The sequence below is a fragment of the Cebus imitator genome, unplaced genomic scaffold, assembly GCF_001604975.1.
Source record: "Cebus imitator isolate Cc_AM_T3 unplaced genomic scaffold, Cebus_imitator-1.0 Scaffold757, whole genome shotgun sequence".
NCBI classification, from domain to species: domain Eukaryota; kingdom Metazoa; phylum Chordata; class Mammalia; order Primates; family Cebidae; genus Cebus; species Cebus imitator.
Window position 1 is genome coordinate 244,055 of NW_016108072.1, and position 10,568 is coordinate 254,622.

At 50.1% G+C, this 10,568-nt stretch overlaps 1 protein-coding gene across 2 annotated transcripts in view; it reads left to right on the plus strand.

Moving 5' to 3' along the window:
• The first annotated feature begins 394 nt into the window (after positions 1–394).
• SCAMP5 (secretory carrier membrane protein 5) overlaps positions 395–10,568 on the plus strand; it is a 27,065-nt gene continuing 16,891 nt past the window's right edge. Inside the window, exons 1-2 of one of the 2 annotated variants that reach the window (XM_017519595.1) lie at positions 409–533; positions 2,087–2,169. The gene's annotated coding sequence lies outside the window, so the exon portion shown is untranslated. Of the gene's footprint in view, positions 534–2,086; positions 2,170–10,568 lie in introns of both variants that reach the window. The other variant, XM_017519593.2, reaches the window with a different exon arrangement.

The following is a 10,568-nucleotide window of genomic DNA, read 5'->3' on the forward strand; positions in this document are numbered from 1 at the left end:
TGCAGAGCTGACGGGCCTTCCGCAGTCACCGAACTCTGCTCTCCTGCTCTTTCTCACTCCTTTCTGGCACGTCCCAGAGGCTACTGGCATCGGCATGGGAGGTTATTCTCCCCAGTTTACAGATGTGGAAGCTGAGGCTCTGGCTGCAGGTGCCAGGCTCCCATCTCTGGATCTCTTCCTTCCGCCTACTCGCCATGCTGTTGTCCCTGAAGTGTCCGTCAACCACCTGATCCGGCAGGGGCCCGGGAGCTAGCACCTCGGACAGCTCCTGCAAGGTGATGGGGCGGCCGGGTCGTCCTTCTCGCGAGCGCAGGAGGAGCGGCCCTGGGAGTGAGGCGGAAGTCTCGCGAGAGTGGCTGCTGCAGGTTGTGGCGGCGTGGGCGCGCGCGGAGACGGCCCCGGGCGCGCGCGCGCGCGCGCGCTCCCCGCCTCCAGCCCCGGAGCGGCTCGCGGCCGGCTCCGCGCCGCATCTCTCGGTTCAGCGCAGCTCAGCGCAGCGCGGCGGCCTTTCGGCAGCCTAACGGCCGCGGCAGGTGAGTCTGGGCATGAAGGCTGGGAGGAGAGCTTTGCAGGGAAGCTGGGCGCGGGGCGAGAAGGGTAGGGATCGCTGGCTGCAGCTTTTACCCCCTACACTTCACCTTTGGATGCAGGGAGCAGGCCGAACTGCTGGAGAGGCGGGAGTGGAGGTGACCTTTCCTGTTCGGGGCTGGGGAGGAGCGCTCAGGGCGCACCCAGCCCCCCAACCTCTCCCATCCCCATCTGTGGCTCCCGCAGAGGGAACTGGGCCTTTGGGTGACGTCAGACCCTGGATCTGGAGCCTGAGCTTTGGGCCATCCATCCCCCCCACCCCCACCTGGCGTTCCCTGGAAACCGGCCTTCTGGAGATGGCGCGCGCGGCCGGGGATGGGGGCGACTGCAAGGGTGTGCTGGTGGCCTCCTTTGGGTCTTTCATTGCAACTAGCGCCTGCAGGTGGACCTGGGTTGATTTCCCTCACCTCCTTGGAGCGACCGACCTTTGGACTGCGGGCCTCAGCCGCCCCAGAGTTGCTGGGGAACGGGTGCGCTGGCCCAGGTCACAGGGCGGGCTCTGTCAGGGTTTTGGGTGGTGAGTTGGGGGCGCTGGATATAGCTCATTTCAACGGTGGCCGGAGTCGGTCACGAGGATGGCAGTGAGGCGTTTGGGGACCGATCCCTGTCCCCCACCTCGGGGAGCTCCTGGTCTGAGGGTTGGAGGAACCAAGTAGAGACTGGGCCTGAGCATTCACCATCACAGGCGGTTTACACCGTTAATGTCTCAGCTTCCCGATGGGGAGATCAGTGAGGGCCTGGCCGACTTTCCCAGGGACACAGAGAGAAAGAGAGGTGACAGCCAGCAAACGGGAGACTTCCAGGGGTGATGGGATTTGGGTGGGAGGAGAGGCAAGAGAGGACATTCCAGGAGACTGTATGGGCAAAGGCACAGGGATGGGAACTAGCACAGCTGTTGGGGGCTGAGCCTGGGAGCTCAGCCATGTGACTGCCCATGGGGTGGCGGAGTGTGGAAAAATTTGCAACCTGTACCCTACACGTTCTGCCTCCATGGAGCGGGGCTCTGAGCAGGGCTCTGAAAGAGGGGAACGGTTCTTGCAGGGGCATGATTGGCAGAGATTTTGTTTGGGGCTACACAGGTTTTGCCAACTTAGGTTTGTTCTGGGCTTGGTGAGTATTAGGGCAAAGTCTCCAGATCTGAGAGGCGGCTGTCTGGTGAATGGGCCCCTGAAAGAGGGTCTTAGGTTTAGCAAACCCCTTGGAGAGTTGGTGGGGTCCCAGGAGGGGAGTTCTAGACAGAGATCTTGGGCTCTGTGGCTGTTTCTTTAACCTTTTTTCCTGGCTGGCCACCTCCAAGCCAAGTTGATTCCCCATTCCGGGCGTCTCTTTGCTAGCACCTTTCTAGAGGGATGAAATAATAGGACTAAGTAGTGACCTCCCTCGAGGATGCTCCTTGTTCTAGTTTAGAGCATCCCCCCATTCTTCTCCCTCTTCCTTTTCCTTTCCTCCCCCATCCCTCTGCCTCCCTCTCCCTGTCCCCACCTCTTGCCCTCCATAGCATTTCCTTTACAGGCTGCGCTTCCTTCCCTGCTGCCAGCCAGGAATTTCAGAAGGTTTCTCAGAGGAAGTGTGATACAGCAGGTTTGACAGCAGCTTTGGGCTTAGCCTGATTGGGGGAGGGCATTAATTGTCTCTCTCCCACCCCTTGGGAGAGTGTCCAAGGGAGTCTTAAGCAAGTATATGGATTGGCTGTGCTCTGTGCTGGGTCCCTCCTGGAAACTCCATCCAGGAGGGAGTGAGGGAGAGATTATGGGAGAATACGTGAACACTTAAGTGCCCAATGATTGACTCAGAATGTATGCAGTGGGATGCAGAGCACCAATGTCTGGAAAGGCTTCCCAGAAGGGGTGGGATGTGAGAAGATGGCAGGACTTAGAGGAGCTGATAGTGCTGCCAGTTCAGGGGCACTAGAAGCAGAGGGAATGGCTGGAGATGATCTGCATGGGGCTGGGAACGTAGGAGGCAGGTCAGCCTGTGAGCAGCAAAAGGTGGTGGGGAGGGAGGTTTGTAGCTGATGGGCACAAAGCCCTGAATGCCAGGCACAGGATCTGTAGGAGGCTACTTCAGAGTCATCAGTAGGACGAGGATGGCATGGTCAGGAGACTGCTGTTTTCTGAGGATTATTCATAGTTCTTCTGAGGATTATTCATAGTTCTGGGATTTCAGGGCAGAAGATGGGGCTAGGAGTGGGATGAGGGGACTGGAGGTAGAGCAGGAGGGGGAAACTTCCATCTTAGCAGGCTGGCTCTGGGCAGCAGAAAGGAATGACCATTTCTGTACCAGGGATGAGGGGCCCATACTGGTGAGCAGGGAGCCCTGGAGTTAGCCCTAGGGCTCTGGCCTGATCTGAGGCCAGGCTTGACTCTTTTCTGCTCCTGGGGGCCTCAATCTCCCCACTGTTGGCAGGGGGGTCTGTCCTCCTATCTTCACAATAAGAAATGGAATACATTATAGTCAGGATTTCTTGAACAAAATTCAGGTATTATCTACTGTCTTACTGATAATTAAGGAGGCATTTCCATAGGCCTACATCTTTGGAGGGATATGTAGCCCCCTCTCCCCATTATAAAAGATTATCAGTTGAGCAGATTGCTGCTTTTTCTGTTTTGTAGTCCACGAATTTTGGTTTGGTCAGGCATGGTGGCTCATGCCTGTAATCCCAGCACTTTAGGAGGCCAAGGCAGGTGAATCACCTGAGGTCAGGGGTTCAAGACCAACCTGGCCAACATGGTGAAACCTCATCTCTACTAAAAATACAAAAATTAGCTGGGCGTGGTGGCACATGCCTGTAATCCCACCTACTAGGGAAGCCGAGGCAGGAGAATCACTTGAACCTGGGTGGTGGAGGTTGTAGTGAGCTGAGATCGTGCTACTGCACTGCAGCCTGGACAACAGAGTGAGACTCTATCTCAAAAAAAAAAAAAAAAAAAGAAAAAGAAAAGAAAAAAGAAAGAACTTTGATTTGTAGAGGCCAGTGATTTCTGTCTTCCTCTCCAACTCCCTGCCACCCATTTCCAAGGCTTGCCCTGAAACAAGGGCAGAGAAGCCTGGAACCTTCCATTTCTGTGACCCTAGTCTTCTACCGCCCTCTGAAGCCGCAGATTCTCTCTGCTCTAATCTTTATGTACAAATAAGGCAGCTTTGCCCTGTGCCCTGGTTTCTGCTCTGAATCATTCATACTTTGCTGCACTGACTTCTTTGGAACGGTAGGCAGACTTTTGGGAGATTGCCTGGGACCAGGGACAGGGGTTAGGCTAGAGCCCAGGTAGGGAGGAGACTCCTCCTTTGAGGCCCCTGCATTTTGGTTGTTTTCTCCTCTCCTCCTGCTTCCTCGTTCTCCTGGAGGTCATTAGTGCTGGACCGCAGTCTCCCACTCCACCTTCCATTTTCTCAAGGGAGGTAGTACCTCTTTTAGGCACCATATTAACCAACTACACCCGAATGTGGTCCTCACTGGCATGTGGCCACCTCTGAAATCTTAAACTCCAGTATCCCTCTCTGACCACAGTCCAACTTCTGCTTTATCTGCTCTGTGACCTCAAGGAGACCTCAGATCCTCAGACACCTCCATTTTCTCTGTCTCATGATTTACCTTTTCTGTGTTCTTTCTGAACCCCATGCCCTCAACTACTGTGCCACTTTGCCCGTATGTCACCCCAGCTGCCAGGAAGGGTCTCCAGTCTCAGCCGACCCTCCATCACGTCTAGAAACCCCTCTCTTCGTTCCCATCAGTTCCCCTTTCTATTCCATGGGAGGAGTATTCCAAGCTGGACTACTCTCCCCAAGCCCTTTGTTCATGTAGAGGGTGGTTGTGGTGTGGTCGGGGGGAGGTGGAACCACCCCATGTTTCTACATTTCTCTCAAATCCCAGTAGAAGGAGATTCCTGGTGTGACGCACCCGATCTGTGCTATGGATGCCCACCCAGCCTTTCTCTCAAGGTACCATTGTCCATCAGTCTCTTTGCTATTTCCCTTAATAACTCCCTCCAACCTTAAAAATATGCTCAAGTCTTCTATTCTGGGAAAAGCTTTTCTAACTCTGTGTCCTCCTCTCACTGCTGCCATTTTAAACCTATGACGTTGTCTTACTACAAAAGATGGATATATGACCACTGTAGAAATTTTAGAAAATAAAGAAAACGGCCGGGTGCAGTGGTTCATGCCTGTAATCCTAGCACTTTGGGAGGCTTAGGTGGGTGGATCTTGAGGTCAGGAGTTCGAGACCAGCCTGACTAACATGGCGAAACCCAGCCTCCACTAAAAATACAAAAACTAGCTGGGCATGGTGGTGCGCACCCATAGTCCCAGCTACTCAGGAGGCTGAGGCAGGAGAATCGCTTGAACCCGGGAGGCAGAGGTTGCAGTGAGCTGAGATCATGCCACTCCACTCCAGCCTGGGTGACAGAGCGAGACTCTGTCTTAAAAAGTATATATATAATCCAGGCTACAGTGGAAATAAAAAGAAAAAAGAAAAGAAAGAAAACCAGTAACATCCCACTATCAAGAGACAACTACTTATTTATTTATTTATTTTTATTATTTTTTTTTTAGATGGAGTCTTGCTTTTGTCGCCCAGGCTGGAGTGCAGTGGCATGATCTTGGCTCACTGCAACCTCCATCTCCCGGGTTCAAGCGATTCTCCCTTCTCAGCCTCCCAAGTAGCTGGGATTACAGGTGTGCACCACCACGCCTGGCTAATTTTTTTGTATTTTTAGTAGAGCAGGCATTTCACTGTGTTGACCAGGCTGGTCTCGAACCCATGACCTCAAATGATTCAACCACCTCGGCCTCCCAAAGTGTTGGGATTACAGATGTGAACCACCTTGCCCAGCCAAGAGGCAGCTACTATTAATCTTTTGGTGTGTAATGTTTCAGTGTTTTCTCAGATATTCTGTGTATGTGTATTAAAATTTCAGCAGGGGCCGGGTGAGGTGGCTCACCCCTGTAATCCCAGCACTTTGGGAGGCTGAGGTAGGTGGATCACCTGAGGTTGGGAGTTCAAGACCAGCCTGACCAACATCGAGACCAGCCTGACCATCTCTACTAAAAATACAAAATTAGCTGGGCATGGTGGCACATGCCTGTAATCCCAGTTAACTAGGGAGGCTGAGGCAGGAGAATCACTTAAACTTGGGAGGCGGAGGTTGCAGTGAGCTGAGATTGCACCATTGCACTCCAGCCTGGGCAACAAGAGTGAAACTCCATCTCAAAAAAAAAAAAAAAATTCAGCCAAGCTTTTTGAAAGACCCATCTGCTAGACCTGTCTCTTCTTCCTGATTATTTCCCTAATTTCTTGGCAGCTTGGCTTCTCCCCTCCCACTTCCCTGAAGCCACAGAGCTCACAGCTGACTCAATTTTGCTAGTGTAATAAAACACTTCCTGGCTGGGCACAGTGGCTCACGCCTGTAATAATCCCAACACTTTGGGAGGCCAAGGTGGGCAGATCACAAGGTCAGAAGATCGAGACCATGCTGGCCCACATGGTGAAACCTTGTCTCTCCTAAAATACAAAAACATAGCCGGGTGTGCGCTCCTGTAGTCCCAGCTACTCAGAAGGCTGAGGCAGGGGAATTGCTTGAACCCCGGGGGGCAGATGTTGCAGTGAGCTGAGATCTCGCCACTGTGCTCCAGCCTGCTGAAAGAGTGAGACTCCATCTCGAAGCAATAAAAAAACAAATAAATAAAATGAAACACTTCCCGATTGCCATGTCAACTTGTCATCTGACTGCTTCCTGACCATGGACGTCGTTGACCCAGTTGACCAGTCATCAAAAAGATCTAGATAGATCTGTATTCATTGACTTGAAAAACTTGCATGAGGTATTGTTGAGTGGAAAAATACAGGTTATAAAACAGGATGTGTGGAATGATCTCATTTTTGTCACATGTGCTTCTATATACATTAAAAATGAAAAGCCTACAAAATCCCCCAGACCTAAAGATTAGACTGTTAAAGGGGTGGAATCTGAGATGGTGGGTTTTGGGAGGACTTTTCTACTTTATGCACTTAGATTTTAAAAAATGCCAGGCGTGGTGGCTCACGCCTGTAATCCCAGCACTTTGGGAGGCCAAGGCGGGCTGATCATGAGGTTAAGAGATCGAGACCATCTGGCCAACATGGTGAAACCCCGTCTCTACTAAAAATGCAAAAATTAGCTGGGCGTAGAGGCGTGTGCCTGTAGTCCCAGCTACTCGGGAGGCTGAGGCAGGAGAATTGCCTGAACCCGGGAGGAGGAGGTTGCAATGAGCCGAGATCATGTCACTGCACTCCAGCTTGGCACCTGGCAACAGAGCAAGACTCTGTCTCAAAAAAAAAAAAAAGCATATATTTTTACACATAGCTATAAAGCAACATATTAATTCACTTATTAATTTAGAGATGAAGTCTCACTATGTTGCCCAGGCTGTAGTGCAATGACTATTCACAGGTGCAATCATAGCTCACTGTAGCATCCAACTCCTGGGCTCACACAGACCTCCCGCCTCAGCCTCCTGAGTAGCTGGGACTACAGGTACATGATGTCGTGCCAGGCATATTTTAAAAACCTTTAAGGCCATTTTTTTTCTTTTTTTTTTAAATAGAGACGGGGTTTCACCATGTTGGCCAGGATGGTCTCGATCTCTTGACCTTGTGATTCACCTGCCTCGGCCTCCCAAAGTGATGGGATTACAGGCGTGAGCCACCATGCCTGGCCAAGGCCATTTTTTTAAGGAGAAAAAGAATAGAATCCTTCCGTGGCTCCCGTGACTCTGAGGACAAAGTCCAAATCCTGCTCATGGCCTTCAAGGCCAATATGACCTAGCCCCGTTTACCTTTCAACCCTGTTTTTGCTTTTCCTTTGCTCCCTCCACTTTGAGAGTCATCTTTGCTCTGCCTCTTTCTGTTCCTTAAGTATGCCACGCTATTGCTCTTCTGACCTTCACACCTGCTTTCCTGATTCTCTCTCCCTGGCCAACTCCCTATCCCTTGTTAAGGATTCAGCTCCAGTATCTGTGAAGCCATCCTTGACTCCTGTAAGACAGAGCAGCGAGGTGTTCTGTGTTCCCACAGCTTTCTGAGTCTGCTCTCCCAGAGTGCTTAGGCTGTGTCACAATTGCTCCTTGATTTAGCTAGGTCCTCTGCACTTACCTCCTCCCTCTCATCTTGATCTTGTCTCCTCTGTCCCAGAGAAAATTGGGCTGGGTGTGGTGGCTCATATCTGTAATCCCAGCACTTTGGGAGGCTGAGGCGGGTGGATCTCTGAAGTCCAGGAGTTCAAGACTAACCTAGGCAACATGGTGAAACATCATCTCTACCAAAAACAAAACAAAAAATTAGCTGTGCATGGTGGCATGCACCTGTAGTCTCAGCTACTTGGGAGGCTTAGGTGGAAGGTTGGATTGAACGTAGGAGGTTGAGGCTGCAGTGAACTGTGATCGCACCCCTGCACTCCAGCCTGGGCAATAAAGCCAGACCCTGTCTCAAATAAAAAATAAAACAAAATTCAATGCCTGTGAAAATAAAGAAAATTTAAAAAAAATCAACACCTGTGAAAATAAAAAGAATAAAACAAAATTGAAGCAGATGCTGGGTGCCGTGGCTCACACCTGTAATCCCAGTACTTTGGGAAGTCGAGGTGGATGGATCACGAGGTCAGGAGATCGAGAGCATCCTGGCTAACACAGTGAAACCCCATCTCTACTAAAAATACAAAAATTAGCTGGGAATGGTGGCATACACCTATAGTCCCAGCTACTCAGGAGGCTGAGGTAGGAGAACCACTTGAACCTGAGAGGCGGAAGTTGTAGTGAGCTGAGATCATGCCACTGCACTCCAGCCTGGGTGACAGAGCAAGACTCTGTCTCCAAAAACAAAAAAAGAGAAAGAAAAAAAAAAGAAAATTGAAAAAGACATCCGGGACTCTCTCACTGCCCACCTAAGTGGCAAACCTGCCTGCATCTGCTTGCATCCTGCTCGGCTTCCCACCTGTGAGGATCAAGCCTTGTCCACCTCCTTGCACTGGAGCCCCTGTGTCTTCCTCTTTAGAGGCTTTCTCTATCAGGTAACCTCTGTCTCTCTACTGTATCTGCAACCTTTCTCTGGCTTATTTCCATCTTAAATGACCCCCAGCTGCAGCCCTCCCTGGGTCCTCTCCTACCCCCATATCCTACCCAGGTAGTACTCGATCTCTGTTCTCAACCAGGCTTCTCCAGAGACCTGTCTGCACCTGCACTCAGTTTATCTGCTGTTCACCTTGCTCTAAATTGGCCGCTGCTGTCACCACCAAAACGATTCTTGCTGGATTCACAGCTGACTGAATGTTGCTAGTGTCATGAACACATTAGTCCCGGTAGTCCCATCCTTTCATATGGGAGCCCTCAGTGCCATTGTCACATTTGTCCAGTCTCTGCCCCTGACTGTGGAGACTCCACAATCTCAGGGCTTTCCTCTTGCCTCATCAGCTGCTCCTTCTCATTCCCAACTATCCTATTCTGCTTTTTTTCTGCTTGACTTTCTAGATGTTTCTTTCTTTCTTTTTTTTTTTTAATTAAAGATGGGGTTTCACCATGATGGCCAGGCTGGTCTTGAACTGACCTCAGGTGATCCACCCGCCTCAGCCTCCCAAAGTGCTAGGATTACAGGCGTGAGCCACCGTGCCTGGCTGATGTTTCATTTTTTGAACAGATGATGCATTTACATGATTTACAGTTCACAAAGATGTTCCAAATGTCTTCATTTCTAAGATGAACATTTTGAAATTTCTGAAAATAATTTCATCCCTGTGTTTTAAAATTTCTGGCATCTCACAGTTAACAAATTGGCAATTTTTTGGCTTTTGTTTTTTTTTGGAGATGGAGTCTGGCTCAGTCACTCAGGCTAGAGTGCAGTGGCACAATCGCGGCTCACTGTAACCTCTGCCTCCTGGACTCAAGTGATTCTCCTGCCTCAGCCTCCTGTGTAGCTGGGATTACAGGTGCATACCATCACACCCAGCTAATTTTTATATTTTTAGTAGAGATGGAATTTCACCGCCGGGCACTGTGGCTCACACCTGTAATCTCAGCACTTTGGGAGGCTGAGGCGGGCAGATCACAAGGTCAAGAGATCAAGACTATCCTGGCTAATATGGTGAAACCCTGTTTCTACTAAAAATACAAAAAATTAGCCGAGCATGATAGCACACGCCTGTAATCCCAGCTTCTTGGGAGGCTGAGGCAGAAGAATCGCTTGAACCCAGGAGGCAGAGGTTGCAGTGAGCAGAGATCATGCCATTGCAGTCCAGCTTGGGGAACAAAAGCAAAACTTCGTTTCAAAAAAAAGAGTTTCACTGTGTTGGCCAGGCTGGCCTCTTACTCCTGACCTCAAGTGATCCGCTCACCTCAGCCTCTCAAAGTGCTGGGATTATAGGCATGAGCCATGGTGCCTGGCCTGCAAATTTTTCTTACTTTTGGTCAATAAAATAATGGTCTAGCTTAAAATTGATGATGTCATCAGTTACATGGAAATGGTATACAGATATATAGTAAAAATTCTGCTTCCCATCTAGTCCATTCAGTTTCTTTGCTCGCCAGGGAGCCACAATTACCATATTTTTTTCTTGATAGCCTTCCAGATTTTCTTTGTGTGTATATTGTCAAATACAGATATGTATATTTCCCCCCAACTTTTTATTTTGAAAAACTTCAAAGCTACAAAAAAGTTTAAATAATAGGGCAATGGGCTGGGCACAGTGACCTCATGCCTATAATCTTAGCACTTTGGGAAGCCAGGGCAGGCAGATCGTGTGAGCCCAGGAGTTTGAGACCAGCTTGGGCAATATAGCAAGACCCTTGTCTCTACAAAAATTTAAAAAATTAGCTGGGTATGGTACACACCTGTAGTCCCAGCTACTTAGAAGGCTGAGGTGGGAGGATTGCTTGAGCCCAGGAGTTCGAGGCTGCAGTGAGCTATGATTGTGCCACTGCATTCCAGCCTGAGTGACAGAGACCTATCTTTTTTT